Source organism: Triticum dicoccoides, chromosome 2B, assembly GCF_002162155.2.
Source record: "Triticum dicoccoides isolate Atlit2015 ecotype Zavitan chromosome 2B, WEW_v2.0, whole genome shotgun sequence".
Lineage (NCBI taxonomy): Eukaryota > Viridiplantae > Streptophyta > Magnoliopsida > Poales > Poaceae > Triticum > Triticum dicoccoides.
In genome coordinates, this window is record NC_041383.1 from 822,769,409 (window position 1) to 822,792,649 (window position 23,241).

General features: G+C 46.9%; 1 long non-coding RNA gene across 1 annotated transcript; it reads left to right on the forward strand.

The window, feature by feature from the left end:
- The first annotated feature begins 1,706 nt into the window (after window positions 1–1,706).
- Window positions 1,707–2,173, forward strand: LOC119369022. Its single transcript, XR_005176812.1, has 3 exons — window positions 1,707–1,799; window positions 1,936–1,978; window positions 2,127–2,173. It is a non-coding gene; the product is annotated as an uncharacterized LOC119369022 (long non-coding RNA).
- Window positions 2,174–23,241: the final 21,068 nt, after the last annotated feature.

Here is a 23,241-nt window from a genome sequence, read left to right on the forward strand (position 1 = left end):
CCCGCCGCCCGGACGCCGCCCCGGACACCGCCCCGACCCCGCCGCCCGGACGCTGCCCCGCCGCCCCGACGCCGCCTCGACCCCTGCCTCTCTACGAGGAGGTAACCCTAACCCCACCCGCACACATGGTGATCTAAGGTTATAGGGTATAGATCAGTGCACGCCCGTCTTTGTCTGTTATCTTTGATCCGTGCTTGGTATGGAAATGTTGCTCTCCGATCTCCTTAGGGCGATTCTATGACTTGCTTGTGGTGTTTGGTAATTTAGTGCAACTCTGCCTGCTCATATCTGGAGTATGAAGAAAATTGGGTGATTTTGTGCAGTCCTTTAGCTTGCTGTAGACTTGTAGATATGTAGCGAAAGCAAGTAGGGTTTGGTATGTGATTTTTGTAGCTTTTATTATGATACATTCTTTAAACATGTGATATGGTTTACCTGTTATTAGCATCCGTAGCGGGAATGGTTGCCAATCTCTGTTGGACACACTCGGATGGCAGTTCGGTGTGTGCATCAGATAACTGTATCCATTTGAGTTCTGCTTGCTCTGATTAAAGTGGAAAGTACTGCCGTTATCTTATATGTTGTTCTGTTAGGATTGAATACAACAAGAGACGTGCCCATTTCTGTTATAGTACCCCTGAATAAAATGGTAAATACTGCAGTTATCATATACAATCTCTCAGGAGTGAATACCACAAGAAGCGCATTTTTGTTAATATCCCCTGCTTCCTGATGTATTTGTTTCTTGGTAAAAGTGAACTTCCAATGAATATTTTTGTGCTGGAGCAGGCTGGAGGGGTATTCGACTATGCACATTTAATTATAGTATCTGGTGGAGATACCCTGTTCAAGGACAGGGGGGCGGGGGTGTGAACTTTGTGAAATCCTGTCCTATTGATGACTTTGCAAACTTATCAGGAGGTGGTGTTAGGAAATCTAAACAGTTTAAACTATATAGGAAGACATTTATAGGTTAGAAACAATCTGTTCTACTTCTGCAGATTATCTAGATAAGTGATGAAGTTTACTTAGTATAGTATTTTTTTTTCTGTCACTTCTTTATCTACCAAAAGTGTGAACCCATGGTATGAGCCACTAATGCAAGCATCGTCATTCTTTTCTGAGTTTGTCCAATTCACATCTAAATGTTTTCTAAGGAGGTCACATCTAAGCTCCCACAAATAACGCAGCAACAAGGAACAAAAAAAAAGCTGGGGCAAAAAAAAATACACCACAAACATAGTGGACACAAGGTTAGACGTGACATAAATGTGTCCTAGACAGACCCTTCTTTTCTTAGTGAAACATCAACTTTCCAAAGACAATATTCCAAACTGGACAGTTGATACATAGAGCTATTTTACTTTAACATTTAAAGTGTGGCTGCAAATCTGGGATGCAGGAGGTGAAAATTCATTGTCTAATCTGTTTCTCAGTTTCCTCTTTCAGAAACGAGAGATTTTTCAAGACCTTGCTCCACTGCTGTGGCACTCCTTTGGCACTGTTGCTGCACTGCTCCATGTAGGTTACAGTTATTGCACTGTTCTAAATTCAGTCGCAATGGCAAGAGTACATATGTACTTGTGCAGTTCTTGTTATTTAAGTAAGGGTGGTTGTCCATGTGTATTGATTATTTCAATATGAAATTATTGATGGTTCTGCACATTTTCCTTATTCAGTCTGTCATGCTGTTTTGAAAATTTATGCAGGAGATTGTGTCAATTTACCCTTCACTTTCACCTCCTACTTTGTCGCCAGTTGCATCAAACCGTGTCTGCAATGCACTTGCACTTCTTCAGGTATGCTTTACATGAGAAAGAAAAGGAAACCCTCACTCCTGGTGGGCCTTGTGGTGGATTGAGAATACTACTGCTTTCATATCATGCTTGCTTGCCATCTGCCCCTCAATTTCATTTTACTTTTTTTTAATTGCAGTGTGTTGCTTCACACCCTGAGACCAGGATCCCGTTCTTGAATGGTACTGAGCGCTGCTGTTTCTATGCCAAGTCTTAAATATTTCCATTGTTTATTGTTAAAAAGCTTTCCTCATTTTGGTGACTTTACAGAATAAGTAAATCTTAACTAGCAGTGGTTAATAATTAAGTCTTCTTCTTTTTCCTTTGCAGCTCACATCCCACTGTACCTGTACCCGTTCCTGAATACTACCAGCAAGACAAGACCTTTTGAGTACTTGAGGCTTACCAGCTTGGGTGTTATTGGTGCTCTTGTGAAGGTAAATTAAAACTAGATACTTATGCAAACTAGGAATGGATGGTCCATATAGATTTTTGCTTTAAATGGTGAGAGGGTTGAACCACAGGGGAAAACAGTGATGGGGATTGGCTGTATTCTTTTTTTTTGTAGACTATATCTTGTTCTTTTGGTATTCTCATTCCAGTAATCCAATCATTTTAATCAAATGGACTGGTTGGGATTGGATCCCAGGAATCTCAACAGGAACTGTTATTTTTGAAGCAAACAGGCTAATGATTTGTTAGAAATTATATTGTTTCTTCTTTTGGATATCCGATTCTGATATGTCAGAAACACAACATATCAAAAGTTAGCAATGACCAAACTGGCATGTAACAGAGACACTATAAAAGATAGCCAACATCCAGTTAGGCCAACATAACAGTGAACAAAACTACTGTCAATCAGCTCAGTTCTAGTGTTGTTGGATTTTTCTCGATTGTATTCTTGCAGTTTTGAAAATTCAGTTTATTCGGTTACTGAAAATTCAGTTAATTCAGTTAGGCACACAAATTTCAGAACTTTTGTGTGCCCTAGTACTTGGTGTTTGTAGAAAACCAGGAGTGTCAATGGGACTAGAATTCACTTGTTCTTATCTGGGTTTGTAAAACTTGTTCATGTACTGAACTACTAATACCTTGTGATGCTCTGAATTACTTGTGATGCCTCTGAATTACTTGTGATCACATTGAGAAAGACTTGTAAAGATGATGATCATCTTTAACAGAAAACAATTTGTGATGATTTTGCTAGTTTGCTGGGTTTTGTCTCCGACCATCGTGTCATGATGATTTTGTAGGTACCCCGAGAGGCCCTTGAGTTTGCCGGAATGTCGATTAACTTCCGTTCCGGCAAATTCGGGTACTCCATATGTCCTATTTTCAGCAAAGGTCATGCTGAAATTTTCCGTGAATTTTAGCATGACTTTGCTAAAAATAGGACATATGGGGTACTTGTGACTAATGCATGGGCCGGGGTATCTTAGTAGTTAATTAAGTAGGATCAAGTGCCCCGGCGTACTTGTGACTAATGCATGGCTTTTAGGGTGCCTCGGTGTCGATAAAAACCGAAATGATGAAAAGTTAGGCTTTTAGGGTGCCTTGGCGTCGAAAAACCCTCAATGATAAAAGCTTAGATTTTAGGATGCCTCGGTGTCGACAAACCCTAAATGATGAGACCATGATCTTGTTCCTTGACAATAACCAACTTTTTGACCAAACTTTGTTTCTATTTAGAGAGAAACATGGCCCACAACGATGAGGCTGGGGGTTCGGGCGGCAAGGCATTCTGGGAGCTGTCCCAGGAGATGGAGGAACAACCTCACTTGTATGAGGCCGCCGCCTTCCCCACCGATCCTGAGACCACGGATGGTGCCGCCGAGGATGACCACACTGATGCCACCACTGATGGTGCCGCCGAGGATGCCACCACTGATGATGGCGGCGCACGCACAGATAGCAGCCAGCCGAAGAGGCAACGGAAGGACCGGCGCCCGATCGTGCTCCGCACCCTCAAGGAGGAAGTTACTGAAGTGGACTCCAACGGGAATCCAACGGCGCCCGAACGAATAGTCAAGGGGTACTCGCTTCAGCTCGGGTGCATTGTCCGGAGCACCGTCTCGATCAACACCGAGAACCTGAGGCATCCTGACCGGGGGAATTTGCGCCACCTCCTCTTCACGAAGCTGCACGAACGATACAAGTTCCCAGCTGAATTCGAAAACACAAGCCTCAAAGGGAATAAAGTGAACAATGCTGCCCTCACGAAGATGAGCAAGGCCCTGTCTACTTGGAAAAGCAATGTGAAGAGAATGATCGAGAAAGGTGAGAGTTATGAGAAGATCAAGGAGAAAAATCCTTCGATCACCGAAGATGACTACAACGACTTCAAGATCAATTGCTCGAGCACCGCAAGCTCCCAATCAAGTGAGTGGGGGAAACAAATGCGGGAGCTGAACATAGGGGAACACACACTCGGTCCCGGCGGTTACAGAGTGGCGGAGCCTATATGGGACAAGGAGGAGGCGGACCGTGCCGAGCAAGGCCTACCGCCCCTCTTCGATAAATACGGTGACAAGCAGACCAGGAACTTTGTCAGGGCCCGGTACAAGAAGGACCCGAAAACAAAGGAGCTTACCACGGATCCGAAGACCAGGCAGCTTGAGCTTGTTCTGGTAAGGAATACACCCCCGCGTAATTAGCTCCATATGGTTGCATTCTAATTAATGAAGCCGAATTTCTAAATGGTTCACATTCCTTCCGCAGGCGACTGAAAGCAGTAGCGCGGGGTCGACTAAGAGCAACCCTTGGGACACCACTCTAAATAGGGGGTTGAATATAATGAAGAACAAGGATAAGCTCAGTAAGCCGACGTCAGCTGGTCGTGTGGCCGGCAAAGGCTTGTCGACAAAATGGGGGTCATACTATACCGCTGGTGTGCGGAAGGAGAAAAAGACCAGCTCGAAAAGCCAGGCGCGAGAGGTTCAAGAACTCAAGGCACAGGTGGCGCGGATTCCGGAGATTGTCCAAGAGCAAGTGGAACAACGACTCGGAGCGACGATCACCGCCCTTGTGCCTACCTTGATCTCGGGGTTGAGTGCGTGGATTGCGGGCGGCCAACAGGGGCCGCCCCCGATTCCTAGCTTCACGGCCAGCAACTCGCATAATGCGATGGCGGGGCCATTGGTGCCTCCGGCGGAGGCGGCATTGGTGTCTCCGACACCGGCACGGGAGCTTAATGCACCTGGGTGTACGCCGGCCGGCACCTCTTCAGCAAGCGGCCGCTCCGTCAACTGCACGCCCGCCGTTGGCGGTGCCTCGACATTAGCCGAGCTCGACGCCATCATCACGGTAACTAATTAAGCCTCTCTCGGCCGAGGACTTCATCTCCTTGCCTTTGACTAGGCATCCCTGACGCCCTACATGTTTTCGCAGGGCGCCGCCGACGTTCCGTGCACTCTCCTCCACTTCGTGAACAACGAGTTGGTCGATGTCGCCAAGGGCAAAATCGTTCAACCGGGCAACCCCTTGTTCCACGGTACCCAGATGCCACCCAACTTGTTTAGGGTTCAACTGGTTCGGGTGCTGCCAGGCTGCGATGACTTGTTACCTCCGATTCGACCCGTCAGGGCCGACGATGATGACGTGATGACCCTCAGCGCCTGCCTGAGCTGGCCCCTGTTGGTCGAAGAGCCAGATTCGTTTGGGGGCGGGGGACACCACCCCAAAGACAACACCGCCAGTCGTGCCGGCGCCAAGTCGGCCGCGTGGCAAGACCGCCGTAACGGTGCCGGACATCCCTATGCCACTGGATCCAAACATGCATATGGCACAAGATCAGAACGACGACGACGACGATGATGATACATTTGGCAACGTCGATCAGTACTTTGCCGAGCATGGGTACGATGGCGACTTCATGGGGCCTCCTTCTCAAGAACCAAACCCAACAAAAGACGTGTGCGATCTAGCTCGTACCGCGGAGAAGCCAAGTTGCAACAGGCGCCGTCTGGTGTTCAGCTCTCAGGAGACGCCTCCAGCTGCCGACTTCACCGAGCCTCAGATAGGCGAGGTGCGAAATATTATCAGCCCCAACACACTCAAGAAGGCGGTCTGTGAGCAGAACTCGGTCCCATTACAGGAGAAGAAGAAGGCACGCAAAAGAAAGACTAAGAAGGGTGCGAGCCAGCCGGCACCGAGTACGATCCGTGCTCAGGACGGGCCACCTTCACCGCAGGATATCTCGAGGAGGGTGCATGTGGCGGGTAGGGCGATGCTACCACCAAATATGCTCAATGCTGCAACCGGTGCTATGCGGAGTCTGCACGACAGTGTTCTTTCTTTGGAGAAGCGGCGTCTCAGAGAGAAGGATGTGGCATACCCGGTTTTCGTGGCCAAGGTGCCAGAGGGCAAGGGCTTTGTGGATGGCGACATCGGGGGTACGATCGTCCTGCGGTTTGATGACATCTTTGCTATGTTTAACCTTCATCCGCTGCACTACACCTTCGTTCGGCTATTTTCGCTGAGTATGGAGATGCGGATCATTCGCGACAAGACCCCGGACATCGTGATAGTCGACCCCTTCTACATGCATGCCAAGATCTTGGGCAGCACTGGGGACCGGCAAGTCGCGAGTTCTTACCTCGAAGGCGTCATTCTGGCAAACCAAGATAAGGATAACTTCCTCGTGCCTTACTTTCCCGAGTAAGTCCAACCCTCAACCGGCCCGTAACATATGAATTCTTACTTTTCGATCGTTTTTCTTTTAACATTCCGTGTTTTCTGCAGTGACACACGTTGCACGCTCATCCTCCTAAGCCCCAAATATTCCATGGCCACGTATTTCGACCCGGACCGTCAGTCGAACGTAGACTACACAAATGTCAAGAAGGTTCTTGATGATGTTCTCCCCGGCTACGCCGAATCTGGAGGCACCTTCACCAGGCCTATTCGTAAGTACGGCAAGCACGTGTTCTCCCACAATACGACGTTCTGCTGCGTCAAGCAGCCGCCTGGCGGTCAGAAGGGTGCCTACTACGCCATCCATCACATGCGGGCGATCGTACGGGACCATCATCAACTTCTGCTACCGAGTAAACTCCAAGATTGGGCCGCGAGTGTGTCGGCAATCCAGGACGCGGACCTCCGACAAGAATTCTTTCGCATCCAGTCGGAGTTTGCGGAAATCATCCATCAAGATGTCCTTCGTACCTCGGGGCAGTTCTACCTCAGAAATCAACCGTCCAAGAGTGACATCGACACAATGCTACAAATGCAGGATGACAACGCCCATTCTTTCATGACTCCCACGATAGACGGCGGCTTCATCCACGCTCCGGTCCCTTGAGTCGAGTTGTCTAGTTCTGAAACATCGATTGGCTCATGTTGTAATTAAACTTTAATGAACTTGTAGTATGTCTCTTTGGTTTCGAGAGTCGTTCAACTTAGATGTAATCGATGCTATTAATGTCTTGCTTTTCTCTTCCGATCGTTCTGTTGCATAATTATATATTGCTTATGTATTGTCTGTGAATTGGTACTAACGTTTCGTTTGGCTAGTGCATAGCGATGCCGACGTATGTCGTGTACAAGGGTAAGGTTCCCGGAGTCTACGATGACTGGGAGGAGTGTCGGAGACAGGTTCACCGATTCAGCGGTAACAGTTACAAAGGGTACACCACTAGGGCCGAGGCTGAATCTAGATACGCCCGCTATCTAGCGGGAGAGGGGAGGGAGCGTTGGAGGAACCGGATGAAGACGAGTTTCATCGTGATGATGCTCATCGTGATGACCGCAGCTCTCTTCTATGTGATGGTAGTTTAGATGATCGATATCGACTTGTAATGCGAAGACAAACTCGCTACTCGCGGTCTCGAGACTTGTAATATAATGTTCTATCTTTGTTCGGTCTTTTTAATTCGGAGACTAATATGATGAATTGTATTCGGAGACTAATATGATGAATTGTATTCAAAGACTAATCTTCTATTGTATTTGATGAATCTATTGTTGATGTGTGCTGTCTATATTTTGTCAAATTATACATTTTGTAACCTGTGCAAAAAACAGAAAATAAAAAAATAAAAAAAACCTAATATTCATACTAATGGCGCATCACACGATAGTGCGCCATTAGTATGACAGTGCATACTAATGGCGCATCACCGGGTGGTGCGCCATTAGTATGCTGCGGTTACTAATGGCGCATCCAGAGGTGGTGCGCCATTAGTATGCCAAAGCACCTGGGTATACATGCCCCCTGGGAGGCATACTAATGGCGCACCCTCGCAGATACTAATGGCGCACCAGGTGGTGCGCCATTAGTATACCAGATACTAATGGCGCACCAGGTGGTGCGCCATTAGTAAAAATTACTAATGGCGTGCTATCAATGGCGCACCAGTGATGCGCCATTAATGGCCATATTAGGTGCGCCATTAGTAGTGGTATTTCTAGTAGTGCGTACTACATGTAATAAAATCAGATGTCTAATTGTTCTTATCGTTAGTCTATATTAGTCTCAAAAAATTAACATTATGTCCATTTCCAATTGATTTAGATACCAACTGTTGTAGAATAATTTTGTTTGCATTTAGTATTCCAGTAGTGCGGCCTTCTAGACAAGACATGTAGTATGACTATGAGGATCAAAGAGTTACACTAGAATTTTGGAACATCATTTGATTACTTGTGGCAAGGGCAACTAAAAGGTAATCTGGTTGTGAACATTGTTTCATATATCTAACTTTCAAGCATATGCATATGAACTAATGTGAATAGTGATTCATATAGTATGTGCATGAAACTGCTCCTAGCAATGCAATAGATTACAGTAATGAAAGGGTACCAAAGCTTGGCATGCAATTTTTATCTGAAGAGGAAGCTTACTCCTTTTATAACAATTATGCAAAAGCCATTGGTTTTAGCATCCGAAGAGGGAGTCAACATAAAGTAAAGAATTCTGTTGTCATACAACAACGAACGTTTACATGCTCCCGTCAAGGTATGACCTGCTTGTATTTTGTTTTGGTTATATTACTTATGGATCACTAATATACTTATTTTAATTGACAGGATCCACGCAGAAGATAAGAGAGAGGATTCTTTCAGTTACAGTAGGGCTGAAACACGATGTGGATGTAAAGCCCATATGAAGATAAGTCTTAAAGACGGATTATATTCTGTGTACGAAGTTGAGGCTGCACATAATCATAATCTTGCTACTGGAGACATGGCCTTATACTTAAGATCCCAAAGGAAAGTGACGGAAGCACAAATAGCAAACGCTGAGGTCGCAAAGTCTGTAGGCATTTCGAATAAAGCAACTATTGATCTTATGGCCAAAGAAGCATGTGGACTTCCAAATCTTGGGTTTGCACTCAAAGATATGAAAAATCATTTGTACTCTAAGAGAACACTACAAGCAAAAAAGGGTGACACAGGGGGAGTGTTGGAATACATGGAGAAGAAGGTAAAAGAAGATGCCAATTTTTTCTATTCAATTCAAATTGATGAGGATGATCTGATAACAAATATTTTTTGGGCTGACTCCAAAATGATCTCAGACTATGCATTATTTGGTGATGTTATATGCTTTGACACCACATATAGGAAACTAGATGATGGACGTCCATTTGGTTTGATTGTTGGGGTTAATAATCACAAGAAAACTGTTGTCTTTGGTGCCACACTTCTCTATGATGAAACTACCGAAAGTTTTGGTTGGCTTTTTAGAACATTTCTAACAGCTATGTCTGGGAAACATCCAAGGACAATTCTGACCGATGAAGATGCAACAATGGCCAAGGCAATAAGTATAGTACTACCTCATTCTCATCATAGACTTTGTGTGTGGCATATGAATCAAAATGCTTGCAAGCACCTAGCAGGAGTTGTTGAAGAATACAAGAAGTTCAATGCTGATTTTCAGCATTGTATATATGATATTGAGGAAGAAGACGATTTTGTAGATGCGTGGAATAGAATGATAGACAAGTATGGACTACGTGATAATACATGGCTGCAAAGGTTGTTTGAGAAAAGGGAGCAGTGGGCTCTAGTGTATGGCAGAAATACGTTCTCGGCCCATATGAGCACTACCCAAAGAAGTGAAAGCATGAACAACGAACTAAAACGGTACATTAGTATTAAATATGACATGCTTACTTTTTTTGAGCATTTGGAGCGGCTAGTTGCGGATAAAAGATTTGTAGAGGTGAAATGTGACTTTAAGGCATCACAAACTACTCCCAAGCTGATGGCAGAAGGTAGCTATGTTTTAAGGCAAGGCGCAACTACATATACTCCAGCAATATTCAAGATGTTTCAGGAGCATGTGCTTCGGACCCTGAACTATGACACATTTCTTTGTGATGGTACTAACAAAGAGCAGAGGGTATATATAGTAAAATTCCATGGCACACAGTGTGAGCATGTCGTCAGATTTGATCCAAGCGAAGAAAAAGTCAAATGCAATTGCATGAAGTTTGAATTTGCTGGAATCCTCTGCTCCCATTGCTTAAAGATACTTGATATTAATAATATCAAGCATATCCCTGAACAATATATATTGAGAAGATGGACAATTGATGCCAAAGTGCTCAAGATAACAAGCAATCGCAATCTGCATGATGATATAAAAGCAAGAATGTCGAACTTCTACAAGGACTTGTGCAGAATGTTTATCTAGATAGCAGCTCGCGCCGCAGAGTCGGATGAAACATATGATATGGCTGCTAAATGCGCGGAGCAGCTAGCACGAGATGTGGAAAAACAGTTGAAAATTAGAACTGATCCTGATCCAAGTCCGAATTTGGGTAACTCCTCGGTTTCAGAAGGTATATGCATACAAGTTATATACTATGCTACTAGTTGCATACAGTATTTTCAAACTAAGACTTACATTTAACTCTATGGTTGCAGGTATGAACATTGACTCTAGTAGGGTTTCAAAACATAACGAGGGGCTTGAAAGGCCGAAAGGTATGAAGGTCAAGGAGAAGACTGCACGAGGATTAGCAAGGCCCATTGGTGGCTTGGAGAAAGCAAAAACAAAGAAGAAAAAGAAGATAGATGATTCTTTCCAACTACAACCTGAAATGCCTTTCGCAAATCAAATGTTTGTGTATAACCCAATGTTAATGGTATAAGAAGTATACCCATTTAACTTTCTCTCATTTTCAAAATTCAATGACGTTAAGATTTGCTATTAATCTTCTTAGGGTCATTTGGGAGAAAATATTGAAATGCCTTTCACAAATCAGATGTCTATGCATAACCCAATGTTAATGGTATAAAAAGTCTACCCATATAACTTTCTCTCTTTTTCAAACTACAATGACGCTAACCTTTGCTATTAATCTTCTCAGGGTCATTTGGGAGAAAATATTATACCAGGATCAGCAAGATCCGTTGGTGGCTCAGAGAAAGCAAAAACGAAGAAGAAAAAGAAGACAACCAATTCTTTACAAGTACGACCTGAAATGCCTTCCGCAAACCAAATGCCTGGGTATCTACCACAGTACAACCCAACCCAAATGGTAAAAGAAGTCTTCTTTTTAACTTTTTCTCATTTTCAATCCTCTGCGACCTAAGCTTTGCTATTTACCTGCATAGGGTCATATGAGTGCTCCGTCCAATCTTGCACACCCCTATTTAGCACATTACAACTCAAGTCTGCGACAATCCATTGGTACCTCTACCCCTGTGATGTTGTCAGGACAAAATCTATCATTCTCCCAACAACAGACTCCTACAAGTGGTACCTCTACCCCTATGATGATGCCAGGACAGAATATATCATTCTTGCAACAACAGACTCCTACGAGTGGTACCTCTACCCCTGTGATGATGCCAGGACAAAACCTATCATTCCCCCAACAACAGACTCCTACAAATGGTACCTCTACCCCTATGATGATGCCAGGAAAAAATCTATCATTCTTCCAACAACAGGCTCCTACAGTGGTACTTCTACCCCTGTGATGATGCCAAGACAGAATCTACTATTCTTCCATCAACAGAAGCCGGCTTAATCGATGTTACAGATTTTTATCTCATGTATTTGCTTGCCATTCTATTAGAACCTATGAGTATACGACCATGCTTGCAATTCTTCCTTGTTCATGTGACTGTCGATGGAATGCAACAATTCGTTTCTACCTTTCATGCACTGTAAATATTGTCAACTCAATCACCGGTGCATCAGGTACAAACTGTAGTGCGACCAACATCCAACAACATAGATTTTATATCTAACCTCAAAAGCAGAACTGTAGTTGATCACTGTGACAACGCCGGTGTTGACACCGTTGACCCACGTCTTCTGGCCTCGTGCTGTCTGTAAATACCAACATCAGCTAATTAAAATTCAGTTCGTTCAGCCAGTACAGAACATGATCAACATTTTGTGATAGAGAATCCCATCAGAGAGGGTCACTCACCGAGCATGGCGCGGAGCAAGGCAACCTCGGCGGCCGTGAGCAGAGTTCTCACCAATACACCTGCTCAAATAGTATCATAGTACAAATGAATGAGTTGCAGTTGATACACATCCAGACTGAAACGTGAGGCTAGCATTAGTACATACCAAACAGTTTCATTAGTAGTACGTCTCAAAAAACTACGGTCAGCTCAAGGCCTGTGAGATCTGCCATCTTTCAGCTGTAGAATAGTTGACCGCCTCAATTTTGCGATCAGCAGCACGGCGTCCGCGTCCGCCTCTGCTGCTGCTTAGCTTCTACTGCTGCCATACTAGCAAGGAACATGCGCGAAGGCACTGCCAGGAAGCCAAGTGGCCGCCGGCGATAGCCGCCATGGTGGCCACGGTCTAGGCGTCGGCGGCCGCCGCGACCGTTGCCTCGTCGGTGATGGATAGGCGGCGCCGCCTCAATTTGGTCTGAGAACAAATCCGATCAGCAGACAACAAATTAGAAGAAGGAAGAAACAAACTGGATCGAATAGGGGGGGTCAAATGTCAGCAAGCAGGAGGAGCAAAACCAGGAGGTGGAGGTGGTCTTGAGATTGGAGAGGGCCGGCATCTGCGACGGGGGTGGCGCCACACCTGCTCGGGGCCATGGCCTAGGTCCGATCTGATTCAATCTTGAGCTTGTGCAATAGTTGCCTGCTTGGCCGGGGTGGCAAAGTGAGCGGCGGGGAGGGACGGGGAAGTGCGACGACGGGAGCAGAGGGCGGTCGCTGGATTCACTCGATGCCTTCGCTCCCCGCGGACCACGGTCGTCTGTCGGAAGTGAGAGCGAAAGGAGAAGAAAGGGGACGAAGGGGAATACGTACGGGGGGAGGGGACGGAATACGCGAGATCCGTGAATTGTTTCCTCAGAAAAAGTAGAAAGGGCCCAGCCGCTCGACGGAGTTTAACATTTCGGGAGCACCGATGGGAGCACGGGACGGGAGCAGGCAAGCCCCGTCCGTCCTCCATTGAAGGTGAGATGTATTCTGTTTCTAAGAGGCTTGGCTTTCTTTATAATAAACTCATGTTTACTACTTGATATTTCTAGTCAGTACTTGAATGTGATATTTCAAGTCAGTATCTTCTTGTCATTATACTGTTACTGCATATCTGAGAATAGAAAGTACTGCATACCCTTGTGTTGCGAGTTGATTTAGTTGCCCTTGGTTAACTGAGCAACTCCTCCAGTCTCCATCGAGGGGACTATTGGGGCGATTCAATGAGCCAGGAGCGTTCACTATTGTTGGAGCTCTAGAAGTGATGATGGGGAGTTGCGTGGGTGCGAGCAAGAAGCAGATAGGGGGAACTCCTCCTTAGTCTTATATCGGCAATAATGGGACATGCAGCGATAGGATGCTTGAATGCCTGATAGTTAATCCGCATGTTCCCACGCGTTATGCTTTATTTGGACACATAAAGTGAGGAAAAAGAATTAAAACTACCGCTAAAAAGGGATCTTGGGGCCCACTACAACCCCTTTAGTGGGTATATCGAGATGTGGGACCACAAAATCACCAAGGGTCGTCGGGAATCCTCGGTGAGTAACACTTCGCCAATAAGAAATTGACCTCGGGGTAACGAAACTTCAAACTTGGGGTCCTCGATCAGGAGTCTTTGGACCCAATAAAACCACATTATCTTCATGAAGAGCCTTGTTAGAAAACCGGCCCGGTTACTCAGAGTATATCATTGCTCGGGTTTACATATGAGCGCGGTGCAAGAAGAAGCTGAACATAGAAGGGACTTCGGAGCCAAATAAGTCCTCTAATCTATAAGCCGATGTGGAAGGATGGAAGTCGCCTATGAAGCCGAAGACTGTAAAGTTGAAGCTATTCCAAAGAGGGAGCCAATGTCCTCGGCTCGAATAATACTAGTTCAGGGGATACTGGTGGTGTACTGGATTAGGGGGTGCTCACCGCGTCGGCCCATCATTCACGGGCCGGGCCGAGGACCCATCGGCGACTGAAGAATGGGCCACATCAGCTGCGGCCCTCGGCTTACTCAAGAAGGAAACCTTCGTAGACTTGGCGTACACTTCAAGGGGTATTCAGATAGTCGGCATGTTTATCCCTACCCGTAACAGACCATGTGTAAACCCTAGGTACCCTAGGTACCTATATAAGACGAGGGGTTCAGTCTATAGAGGCAAGGTGTTTAGACTAGATCCATTCATATGATCGCGGCGTAGAGCATCTTGTACTCTGTATCCCATCACAATCAACATAAAAAAGCAGGACGTAGCATTTTGCCTCTTAGAGAGGGCTAAAATCTGGGTAAAGCATCGTGTCTTTCGCTACTTCCTGTTACAAGTCTTTCGGCTTCCAGTTTTAGTATCACTAGCTCGGGACCCCCTACCCGAGATCCGCCAGTTTTAGTATCGACACACTGGGGCACATAGAAAACGTGAATCGCCCAACAATGCCTCCAATGAGGTAATGACACCTGCGGGCGTCGTCGCTGACAGTTCTGGCCAAGGCCGAAGCAAGCTTTCACTGGTAAATTCATGCGCATCCCCGATTGGACCACCAAACATACTTCCTCCGTTCATCCAGAACGCCAATGGATGACGTCTTTAGCCGGGAAACCGCACGACCGGGTCAGAAGCACCTCCTGGAATCGCCTCCCCGCCTGGGTGAGGCATCGACGGTGAAGGTGCCCTCACCGGTGTGCCGCCGCCGACGAACGACTCACATGTCTAGGACACCCACACGGATCTCCACTGGAACCGCATCCCGGAGCCGCGGCGGACGAAGGCCATGCAACCGCCATCATGCCTCGCCTAAGCTCCGCCGCGCGGAGCTCCGATGGCGGCGAGGAGAGGGGCAATGGCGGCTCGAAGTCCTAAATCAGATCGGGACGAAGGGCATCGGGCGGAGGGGATCTGGAGGGAGGGGGGTTGAGGATAGGGGCGGCGGCGACTAGGGGTCTAGGAAGCCCACTCTAACTAACTGAAATGAAATCCAGCGTCTTTGTTTGGGCTAATCTTGTTGGGCTGCCCAGTGTGCGTGCACATAGCTCTTACAAGTCTTGGTGTAGTGATTTCGTTTGAGCTCCTTCTATGTTCTGTTGTATCTCAAGCAAAGCGGCTCGGTTAGAAAAAGGACTAGAAGTTTCTTTACTAAAATCATTCAAAAGATTCATCATTTGTTCTATTGGTTTCATTATATGTGGTAAAACTAGATTTAAATTAGTAATAAATCAGTAGATAAGCATTAATTATAATGGGATTCTACGAACTTTATGGGGTACATCTGAACCCAATCTCTATATCCTGGCTTTGCCTCTGAATTGTAGCTAGAGAACACCCCTTGGATATTAATCATAGCCACGACAAGATCGATATGATCTCCCCTTCGGCTCTGACTGTTGCTTTGGTGTTGTGAGGTAGAGGGAAGGGATTCTCGTCTCTCATCCTTTGCGTAGTAGGTTTTAGAATCGCGGCGACAATAATGCTGGTGTCATGTCAAAATAAAACCATCCAGCTCAAATCCCTTCTCGGTGACGCTTGATGTCTACAAATAGGCAAAACCCTGCAAATTTATTAGAAGATGAGGAACTTGTGTTGACCCATATTTATCATAATATTCAACAATCTACCCCTCACTCAATTCTTTTCGGCAAAAGTTATGTCCTAGGTCAAAAAGAAACTGAATGCACGGATGCATAGATATATATATATATCTATATATCCAACACGAAACATGCCAAAGATCCAAGTATTATGCCGGCAAGATTTGACCACGGCCGCGTCAAGTGAAACTAGTTTAGCCAGCCGCCGCTCCCAAAAATCTAGGGTTCCTCCGCCTCTCGCCGTCGCCGTCGCCGGTGGCCTTAGGGTCATGGGGGCGGAGTGGATCCCGGCCCATGCTGGTGGGATGTCTCCGTTTTTAGATATTTTTTGAGTTTTGTTAGGGTTTGTGTCCTGCTCAGGAAGACGACACGGCGGCGGCTCCCTGAAGATGAAATAAATGTCTTCCCGCCTAGTCCCCATTCCATTGATGCGTGTAGCATTGTCGGTGGAGGTGTGGATGTGTTGTTGTTGTCGAGACACGCGATCAAGCTAAGGTAGATCAGAGAGAGAGCGATGAACACTAGCGAGAGAGAGGTTTTTGTGCTGCCACCAACTGCGCAATTTCATTCCACTCTTTATCCGTTGCTACAAACTAGCTAGCTACCTCCCGGCGGGCGCGCCATGCTCCGTGATGGCCGCGCCATCCCGCGGCCACGACTCACAGTGCACGCGCCCACCAGGAGAAGAAAACGGGAGAGGGAGAAGTGGCCAGTGCATGCTACGACACTTGATCCACGTCCTAGCTAGGTGCATGTCCGCGTCACATCATCCCGCATGCATGCATTATTACAAACAGGAAAATAGAAGCTACGTTGCAAGCATGAAATTAGTCTAGGCATAACATTTTACCCCCCTAATCTCATTGCTCCATGCCGATCACTCCAAGCCTCGGTCTCATCTCGATGAAATGAACCCGTTCGAGGGCTTTTGTCAGTGCATCAGCCAGTTGGTCTTGCGTCCCTACATGATCGATCTCCACTTCCCCTTTGTCCATGCAGTCTTTGACAAAATGAAATTTCACATCTATGTGTTTGCTTCGATCATGATGGACAGGGTTCTTGCTCAAGGCTATAGCTGACTTGTTGTCCACCAACAATCTTAATTTCGCTGGTGCAGTTCCTGACATGCTTTCAAGTAGCCGACTCAGCCACAGACCTTGACAGGTTGCAGATGCCATGGCCATTTATTCTGCCTCACAAGAAGAAAGAGCGACTGTCTTTTGCTTCTGAGAACTCCAGGTGATCAGATTATTAACCAAGTAGGAGATATGACCGGAGGTGCTCTTGCGATCGCCGGTGTCGCCGGCGTGGTCACTATCACTAAACCCGACCAAGTCAGCTTTTCCATGGCCTCTCTTGTAGTTGCATCCATAGTGTATAGTGCCCTTGATGTACCTTAGGATTTGCTTGACGGCTGCCCAGTGTTGTGTGCTAGGCTTCTCCATGAACCGGCTAACGATGCCGACTGAATGCGCGATGTGTGGTCGCGTGTTCACCAGATAGCGCAGGCTTCCAATCACCCTGCGATACAGAGTAGCATCGAAGGGATCCTCACCATCTTCTTTCTTCAGCTTGAGGCGACAGTCCATGGGCATGTGGCAGCTGTTGCACCCGCTCATGTTTGCCAATTCCAACACTTTGCCAGCATAGTTCTTCTGACTAAGAGTGATGCCGCTCCTCCCTTGTTGCACTTCTATGCCCAGATAGTAACTCAGCTGCCCAAGGGCACTCATTTTGAAGAGCTGCAGCATCTGCTCCTTGAAGGAAACTATGCCTGCTGCACTTTTGCCTGTGATGATCAGATCGTCCACATACATCCCCACAAGCAGATATGAGCGCTCATCACCTCGCCGGTAGACTGCATGCTCCAAGGGGCTGCGCGTGAAGCCAAGAGTGCTTAGTGACTCATCCAGTTTTGCGTACCACGCTCGTGGAGCCTGATGCAGTCCATACAGAGCCTTGCGAAGCCGTAGTACCCTTTCCTCCTCTCTGGGGATCTCATATCCCGGCGCCTGAGTGACATAAACCTCTTTAGTGAGATCACCTTTCAGAAAAGCATATTTCCAGAAAGTCTATGGATTATTGAGGTGCTCTTGCGATCGCCGGTGTCGCCGGCGTGGTCACTATCACTAAACCCGAGCAAGTCAGCTTTTCCCTGGCCTCTCTTGTAGTTGCACCTGCTGGAATTTTGACTATTTTGGGCCTAGTCCAATAGCAATTTCAGAAATTCCTAATAAATCCTAAAGGCCCACGCAGCCCATTTGTGCAAGGCAAGAGGTGGAACTAAAGTTTAGTCCCACATTGCTAGTTTAGAGGGAGTTGGACCTCTTTATAAGGTAGGCTCTTTCTCCACTTGTAAGAGCATGAGAACAAGAGGGACATCCACGCGCGCTCCTCTCCGCCGCCCGCCTCGCCACGCGTCGTCACGACGCGACGCGACGCGGGTTGCGGGAATGAATACGAACAGTGCTCCTCTTCGCCTGCTGCCTGTTCGTTTCGTCTCCCTCGTTCTCTTCAGCTCCCGGCGCAACCTCTCGCCTCCTTCTCTTACGCCTATAAAAGGGATTCCTGAGACCACACCTTTTGAGTCCTGTACGGGAGAAGGGTGATAACCCGACGTCCACGACCTCCTCGACGACATGGCAGGCGAGGACACCGACCCCAAGTCCAGCGCTTCTGCTGCTGCTGTGTCATACGTGTTCTTCTCCTTTCTGTTAGAATTCCTCCTACACTTCTTGGCTCTAGTTTCTGCCCTACGTATGTTAGGTTCTGTTTCGTATAAGCAACTTCATCTAGTGTCTGTTCTAGATGTGTTTACCTCAAGTTCATATATGCAGACGATGTTTACCTTCTCTCTGTTAGATTGCATGACTTGCTTTATATTTGCTATTTTAGTCATGCTTTATCTAGTATTTTTGTTAATAAAATCATTCGGTAAATTGCTCATATTTCCAACAATCCAAAAACCTTATAATAGGCAATTTACCCCGAGTGGTTTTGCTACTTCCATGAGACCACCTATGTTTGAGGGTATCCACTATAAGAGGTGGCGCGTGAGAGCAGTCTTATGGTTTCAGACCATGAGCTGCTATGACGCCACTCTTGGCAAACCTGAAGGAGAGCAAGATGCCCAACAGGCACAAGCTTTTCAGAAAATGGATACTCTGTTTAAGGCTGCTCTCTTGAGTGTTCTTGGTGAGAACATAGTTGATGCTTATGCGTCAATTGGCAATGGAAAAGATATGTGGGACGCACTCGAGGCCAAGTTTGGGGTCTCGGATGTCGGCACTGAGCTGTACATCATGGAGCAATTCTATGATTACAGGATGACTGAAGAGCGCTCCGTGGTTGAGCAGGCTCATGAGATACAGTCATTTGCTAGAGAACTTGAGCACTTCAATTGCATACTACCGAACAAGTTTGTTGCCGGGGGTATCATTACTAAGTTTCCTCCTTCATTGAGGAACTTTGCTACCTTACTAAAGCATAAGAGACAGGAGTTTTCCGTTCCTGATCTCATTGGTACTCTTGATGTGGAAGAAAAGACGAGAGCAAAGGACACACGTGCTCGAGGTATAGAGGGAGGATCTAGTGCCAATGTGGTACAGAAGCAGAACTTCCAGCCCCACAAGTTCAAGAACAAGGGCAAGTTTGAAGGTAAAGCAAAGTTTGATGGAAAGAACAAGGCTGTGCAACACACGAACTTCAAGAAGAAGAATGGCAAGAAGAAAGGTGCTTGTCATGTGTGTGGAGATCCTGATCATTGGGCTCCTAGATGCCCTAATCGCTATGACAAGCGTCATCCTGGCAAAGGCGGCAAGACCGCTAATGTTGTCATTGGAGACACAGACATGAAGGATGCTGGGTATGGTATATTTCCCACTATTCTTTCAGTATGTCATTCTCCTGATTGGTTGATTGACACGGGTGCTAATGTGCATGTATGCGGTGATATTTCCATATTTTCGTCTTATCAGACCGCAGGGACTTCAACCGTGCTGATGGGCAACAGTTCAAGTGCTTCTGTTCATGGTGTTGGCACGGTCGATCTATAGTTTACTTCGGGGAAGATCGTGCGGCTGAAGAACGTGCATTATGTCCCCTCCGTCAATAAAAATCTTGTTAGCGGATCTCTTCTGTGTAGAGATGGCTACAAGCTTGTCTTTGAGTCGAATAAATTTGTAATATCCAAGTATGGAACCTTTGTCGGTAAAGGCTATGACTCAGGAGGCCTGTTTCGTTTATCCTTGTCAGACATTTGCAATAAAGTTGTTAATCACATTTACAACAATAGTGAATCAAATGTGTGGCATTCACGTCTTTGTCATGTTAACTTTGGTTGCATGTCGCGACTAGCGAAGTTGAACTTAATCCCTAGTTTCACCACTGTCAAGGGATCTAAGTGTCAAGTGTGCATGCAAGCTAAGCAACCTCGTAAGTCTCACGTGACTGCGGAGACGAGAAATCTTGCACCACTAGAACTTATACATTCAGATCTATGTGAAATGAATGGTTTTTTGACAAAAGGTGGAAAGAAATATTTCATGACGTTAATTGACGACTCCACTAGATACTGTCGTGTGTATCTTCTGAAATCTAAGGATGAGGCTTCGAACTTTTTCAAGATCTATAAAGCTGAAGTGGAAAACCAACTTGATCAAAAAATCAAGAGGCTTAGGTCCGACCGTGGTGGAGAGTATTTTTCCAATGAATTGGATGCTTTTTGTGTGGAACATGGTATAATCCATGAGAGGACGCCTCCCTATTCACCTCAGTCAAATGGGGTGGCCGAAAGAAAGAACCGTACTCTAACAGATTTTGTTAACGCCATGTTAGACACTTCGGGTCTCTCCAAGGCATGGTGGGGGGAGGCGATATTGACTGCATGTCATGTCCTAAACCGAGTTCCCACAAAGAACAAAGAGATAATTCCATTTGAGGAATGGGATAAGAAAAGGTTAAAACTCTCTTATCTGCGAACATGGGGTTGTTTGGCGAAAGTCAATGTTCCAATTCCAAAGAAGCGGAAGATTGGACCAAAGACTGTGGATTGTGTTTTCCTGGGATATGCTTTTCATAGCATTGGCTATAGATTCTTGGTTGTAAAATCTGAGGTACCTGACATGCATGTCGGTACGATCATGGAGTCGAATGATGCGACTTTCTTTGAAGATATCTTTCCCATGAAGGTGCTACCTCATCTAATCAGGAGATGCCTAGTTCATTGAATCAGGAACCAGTTACAATTACCGAACCTGCAATTTCGATGGAACACTTTGAAAGTCCTGTGGAGGAGAACAATGAAGTTCCTACTAGGAGCAAGAGACAGAGGACTGCAAAGTCCTTTGGTGATGATTTTCTTGTGTATCTCATAGATGACACTCCCAGTTCTATTTCGGAGGCCTATGCATCAGAAGATGCTGACTACTGGAAGGAAGCAGTTCGTAGCGAGATGGATTCCATCTTGGCGAATGAAACTTGGGAGATAACTGATCGTCCTTATGGGTGCAAACCTAGAGGATGCAAATGGGTATTCAAGAAGAAGCTTAGGCCTGATGGTACTATTGAAAAGTACAAGGCTCGGCTCGTGGCAAAGGGTTATACCCAAAAGGAAGGTGAAGACGTCTTTGATACTTACTCACCTATGGCTCGACTGACCACTATTCGAGTTCTACTTTCACTAGCTGCCTCACATGGTCTTCTCGTTCATCAAATGGATGTTAAGACTGCTTTCCTAAATGGAGAGTTAGATGAGGAAATTTATATGGAACAACCAAATGGGTTTGTAATAGATGGTCAGGAAGGGAAAGTGTGCAAGTTGCTGAAGTCTTTGTATCGACTCAAGCAAGCACCCAAACAGTGGCATGAGAAGTTCGAAAGAACTTTAACAACTACAGGCTTTGTTGTGAACGAAGCTGACAAATGTGTGTACTATCGCCATGGTGGGGGCGAGGGAGTTATGCTTTGCTTCTATGTTGCTGACATACTGATTTTCGGAACAAATCTGAATGTTATTAAGGAGGTCAAGGATTTCCTATCTCGTTGTTTTGAGATGAAGGATTTAGGAGTGGCTGATGTCATTCTAAACATCAAGTTGTTGAGAGACGATGATGGTGGGATTACACTGCTTCAATCTCACTATGTGGAAAAGATCTTGAGTCGCTTTGGCTATAGTGACTGCAAGCCCTCTCCAACACCATATGATGCTAGCGTGCTGCTTCAAAAGAATCGAAGAATTGCTAGAGATCAATTGAAGTATTCTCAGATTATTGGCTCGCTTATGTACTTAGCCAGTGCTACAAGACTTGACATCTCTTTTGGTGTTAGCAAACTGAGTCGGTTTGTCTCAAAACCAGGAGATGTGCATTGGAAAGCTCTAGAGAGAGTTTTGCGTTATTTGAAAGGCACTGTGAATTATGGAATTCACTACACCGGGCACCCAAAGGTGCTTGAAGGGTATAGTGACTCAAACTAGATCTCAGATGCTGATGAGATAAAGGCCACGAGCGGATATGTATTCACTCATGGAGGTGGCGCTGTTTCTTGGAAGTCTTGCAAGCATACCATCTTAACGAGGTCAAACCGACTCAGCCCCCGACCCCCTCTCACTTCTCCCTCACTCTCCCGCGTCCTCATCCTCTCCCCGGAACACTCTCCCCCTCCTCTGTTCTCCTCACCCGAATGGAGCCCGTCGCCGCCGACCAGCGCTCGCGCGGCCACAGCCACCGTTTCGCCTCCCCGACGCCTCCCAAAGCTCCGCTGTTCCGCCCCCGTCCTCCTCGTCGTCTCACGCGACCAGAAGGGCCCCGAGCAGCCGCCATCGCCATCGTCTTCAAGCTTCGGCCCCGGCGCCCTTCTCCGTCGATTCGGCCACTCCGGCGCGCCCCCGAGCCCACTAACCCTCCCTGCAGCTCCGCGGTGAGCCCTTGACCCGATTCCCCCTCTCCCCGTGCCCTACCCCCCTCTCTAGCCGCCGTTCACAACGAGCCGAGAACCCCAAGCCGCCGGCGATGTCGCCGCCGTCACTGCAGCCAGCAAGGCTCGAAACCGAGCACGGCACCGTGCTCCTAGCATCTTCAGGAGCTCGGCGAGCCCCTTAACCAGCCCTCCTGTCCTCTGTGGCCTCGCCCCGCTCGAACCCGAAGCTCCGGCCGCCGCCGCAAGCCCCGCTCCGGCGAGCGCTGACCACCCCGCGTCCTTCCGTCGCCTTCTCCGGATGCGCATGAGCGCTAGGAACCCACAGAGCCTCTCCGCGCGGCGTTTGGACGCCGGAGCAAGAAACCCGAAGGTCTCCGCCGTCTCGGCCTCGCCGGCGTCAAGCCGCCGGCGGGTTAGGCCCTGTTGACCAGGGGTTTGACCTCCCCCTGGGTCGATGACAGGTGGGCCCAGCCCTGTTAGCTAATTAGGATTAGCACTAACCGAATTAGTTAAACTAATTACCCCCCCCCCCCC